Below are 4799 nucleotides of genomic sequence, written 5' to 3'. Positions count from 1 at the left end.
GTTGGGTTTTTGTTTTTTTGAAGGGGGGGGGGGGTTGGGGGTTTTGGGGGGTTAATTTAGGTGTTTCATATATTGTGTTAGCTAGCTATAATTAATAGAGAGAAGTGTCCTCTCTTATGTCCGTGCTTGGTCGACACTACGTACTATACATACGTATAGAGAGGACTAGACACGCTAGCTAGCTAGTAAGCAAACGAAGGAAACAGAAGATCGTCATGAACATATATGCATACAGAGAGAAGTGATATCGACCACCTCTTCTTCTCCGAGAGATTGGTCGAACAACAAGTTCTCGTATATCTATCCGACACTACCGGCTACATATGTACAATAATTATCTCTTACAAATATAATCATACGGACTCAGGGTCCACATAGTATTCTCCGTCTTCAGGGATCACGTGGTCAAGAAAGAATGCCGCCAATTCCTCTTGAATTGCTCGCATGCGAGCTTGTGCTAGGAGTTCATCCCGCTTCCAAAACATCTAATTTAAAGAAGGGGGTCAATACATATATATATACATGAATGAATGAAACTCAACACAAATGATGGTAATAAAATAAAATTGTGAATGTTGTTATTTATGTACTTCATATTGTTCGTCAGTGTAGCCCCGCTCACAGGTCGTGTGGCGGATGGACTCGCAAACATAGTATCCACATAAATCAATACCTTGTTCCTGCCACAACCATTTTACAAGAAATAAAGGTCAATCAAACTGATAAGTAAGAATGTCAAATGGTATTGATGAAACTAGCGCTTGAATGACTAGTAGATGCGCGGAACATGCTACTATAGTACTTACTTTCGGGTGTCTAAATTGCAGCTCCTTCGGCAGTCCCGGAGCTTTTCGGGTGAATTTTCTCCAAACCCTGCCGAACAAAGAAAACAATTACTTGATATATCAGGAAATGAACAAAGTTGCTGATATGGTGGATAATGATTGATTTAACTTACTTCTCGAGTATTTGAGTCATGTCTGCATAGTCCTGGGGATCTTTTCGTCTTGAGTCTAAGACGGTTACTACTCCCTGCTCAAGCTTAATCTCTAGGAGAATATAGTGGAAACTGCACACGCATGCATAACTCATCAATTACATTACTATAACCTTGACTAATATATAAGGGAAACCGAATACGCACAAGACAGTAATACTCACTTGAAGTTGTAAGGAAAGAGTATTATATCTTTGTTTTCATTTATTACCAACGATTGTAGCAAGTTGGCCTCGGTAGCTGCGGCATGAAATTTAACCTGAGTTGCATCTATGAGATATGTGTTAACGAACCCAATATCACCGACTTGTCTTTTCTTCAATTCGGCGATCTTCAATCTGCATAATATAGTGAGGATGATTATAAATACATGCAATGAAAGAGCTGAGCTATATAGAAAGACTTAATGACAGAAGTAGTACTACTTACAGACAGTAGCAGGCGACCGTTGTTTTATCGAGGGTCAATTGATTGAAAAACTGATAGAACTCCTCAAATGGAACAGGCAAAGTTCAATTCCAACGAGGTCATGCTCCTTTTTAACTTTCACATACAAAGTACTCCTCCCCCCAGAGTCTCTGCAGATTTTCAAGTACCAATCATGCAATCTTCGCATCATCGTTGATAGAGATCTTTCATCTTTGATGAGAGGCTTCCCGTACTCGTATCTTTGTATCTGCACCTCCATGGGTTCATAATGTACATCGTCGGGCAGGTAATCTGCAAGATTGCCATAACCGGGCACCATCCTCGGATCATTAGCGACGTTGTGGCTAGGCACCTTGAGCGGGGGCACGATTGCTTCGCTTGTTCGCCGAGCTGGGCAATTTGTTTCCCAGCTCGTCGTTCTTTCAACCTTTGATCACTGACAGTATTTCCCGACCGCTCCGCTTCGGCAAATTCCTTTCCAATAATGCGCTCATAGTTTCCTTTCGGTGGAGACTTGGGTGGTTTTGTCAGGGCAGCCAGAGTGCGCTTCGCTTTCACCGGATCTACCTTCTCCTCCGGAAGTGGATGTCTCTTTGCTTTCAACCCTTGAAACCAGTCATCCACTTCGGTTCGTGCGATCTCGGCATTCTCCTCCGAGGTCCTCTCGTATGGTAACTTTTCTGGAGTCTTCAGAGAAGGACCGAATCTGTATGTCCTCCCGCCTCTGGCTATACTGCTAGATGCCGGCCGAGCAGATGGAGCGGTTATCTTCTTTACTTGCTTACGAGGCAGAGGAGAAGGACTACGACGCGCCGGAGCAGCCGGAGCGGCGGCAGGTCTCTTCCGCCCTTGCTGACGAGGCGGAGAAGGAGGAGGCTGGCTGCTCAGGCGCGTCGGCGCAGGCGGAGAAGGAGGCGGAGTGCCGCCACGCGCTGGAGAAGGAGCCGGTCGAGTGCCCTGATCGTCACTCGCCGGATTAGGAGGCGGTGGAGGAGGCGGAGTGCCCTGACTCGCTGGAGGAAGAGGCGGTGGAGGAGGCGGAGTGCCCTGACTTGCCAGAGGAGGAGGAGGAGGAGGCGGAGGCGTCCAGTTCGGAAGGTTGATGAGCTCTTTCCGCCATAGGCATGGAGTCTTCAGAGCAGACCCCAGCCTAGTGTCCCTTTCACCGGTAGGGTGGTTAAGCTGGAGGTCCTCAAATCCCTCCGTTATTTCATCCACCATCATCCTAGCATATCCTTCTGGAATCGGCCGACAGTGAAAAGTTGCGCCGGGTTCAGTAGGATAAACAGAGCCAACAGCCGCCTTGACCTTCAAATTCATCCATTGCGTCATAAGGTGGCAATTTTGAGACTCCGTGATAGCATCCACGGGATAGCTGGCAGGAGCCGTCAAGGCATGCTCCGGCTGAAGCAGCTCGGTGGAAGCCACGCTGCTTCTCCGCTGAGATGGCGGGGTAGCTTTGGGGGAAGCTTCGGCAGTACGTTTACTGCGATTTGCTTCTCATTCCTCTATCGCTTGTACCCTTGCTTGCAGCGCCTGCATTTGGGTCTGCTGCAGTTTTTTCCTCCTCTCATGGGATTTGTAACCACCTGCGTCCGGAAACCCAACCTTCCACGGAATGGAGCCTGGCGTGCCTGGTGTTCATCCAGGGTGCTCAGGATTCCCGAGGGCCATTGTGAGCTTGTCGTTCTCTCTGTCTGGAAAGAACATCCCTTGCTGCGCTGCTTCGATATAGTACTGAAGCTTCCTGACTGGTATGTCCATTTGATCATTCGTCCAAATGCACTTCCCCGTTATAGGATCCAAGGTTCCGCCAGCCCCGAAGAACCAAGTCCGGCAACGGTCTGGCCAGTTAATTGTCTCTGGTTCGATCCCTTTATCAACCAGATCATTCTCAGTCTTGGCCCACTTAGGCCGGGCTACGAGGTAGCCACCTGACCCCGTGCGATGGTGATGCTTCTTCTTCGCAGCATTTTTCTTCTTTGTCGCCGACATCTTCTTACTCTTTTCCGATGTCTTGTGGGCCACATATGCGGGCCAGTGATCTCTGATCTTCTCATATCTGCCCTTGAATTCTGGTGTCTCATAATTTTCGACAAACTTATTCAGCTCTTTCTTCCACCTCCTGAATAGTTCTGTCATCCTCTTAAGAGCAAAAGACTTGATTAATTGCTCTTTAACTAGCTTCTCTGGATTATCGTCTGGTGGTAGGGTGAAATTTGACTTCAGCTCAGTCCAAAGATCATTTTTCTGCATATCATTGACATAAGACACCTCAGGGTCTTCTGTAGCCGGCTTAAACCATTGCTGGATGCTGATCGGGATCTTGTCCCTAACCAAAACCCCGCACTAAGCAACAAATGCGCTCTTTGTCCGAAGGGGTTCAATCGGTTGGCCGTCGGTCGCGATTGCTATGATCTCAAACTTTTCATCCGAGCTCAACTTTTTCTTCGGGCCTCGTCTCTTTACCGAAGTTGTGCTCGATCCAGAGGGCTAGAAAAAAGAACAAAGACTTAATTAATATGTGTACATACCAAAACAATGAATGCATCAATTAGCTAGTCAGCAGAAGCTTAACTAATATATATACCTGGCCGAACTCGGTTCAGTCACCGGAGACGTCATCACTGTCTCCTTCTTGCACCGGCATTGGGTCACCGGAGCCGTCCTCACGGTCTCCTTCTTGCACCGGCATTAGGTCACCGGAGCCATCATAATCAGCTGCTTCCAGACCATCGGTCTCGTTGAGAAACAACGAGCAGATGGCATCACTTCCTCATGCGATTATGTCCCCAAACAACTCTTCTTGTACTTCGTCTCGGGCCGTGTCCATAGTTTCTACAAATATTGACAACATGGCAATTATTATTCAAACATGACAGCTGGATATATTAGTGGCAAAAACGTCGAACTAATATTAATTAGTGGCCTCGACGCTGCTTCTCTAGGGTTTGGGGTGGCCTCGATGCTGCTTCTCTAGGGTTTGGGGTGGCCTCGACAATGCTTCAAGGATAAAAAAAGAAGAGGAAGAAGAAAAAAAAGAGGAGAAGAAAGAATAGAGGAGTAAGAACTCCTCTATTCTTTCTTATCCTCTTTTTTTCTTCTTCTTCCTCTTTTTTTTATCGGGAACGAGGGTCGTTGTCGGGGATATACCCCGCGGCGTAAACCGGCCGGAACTTTAACCCGGCCGGACTTGGCGGTTTACTTGAGACCTGGCTGAAACTTGACGATTCACTCATGACCCGTTTGGACCTGGCGGTTTATGATTCATTGGTAATCCGGCAGGCGGGTTAGAGGAGCAACAAGACCCGGTGGCCCAACGGGCGGTTCATGAAGGCCAGTTCATACTATGGTGGGCCGGTTTAAGAGGAAA

This window comes from Triticum dicoccoides, chromosome 2A (genome assembly GCF_002162155.2).
Source record: "Triticum dicoccoides isolate Atlit2015 ecotype Zavitan chromosome 2A, WEW_v2.0, whole genome shotgun sequence".
Lineage (NCBI taxonomy): Eukaryota > Viridiplantae > Streptophyta > Magnoliopsida > Poales > Poaceae > Triticum > Triticum dicoccoides.
Note: the sequence above shows the minus strand (reverse complement) of the source record.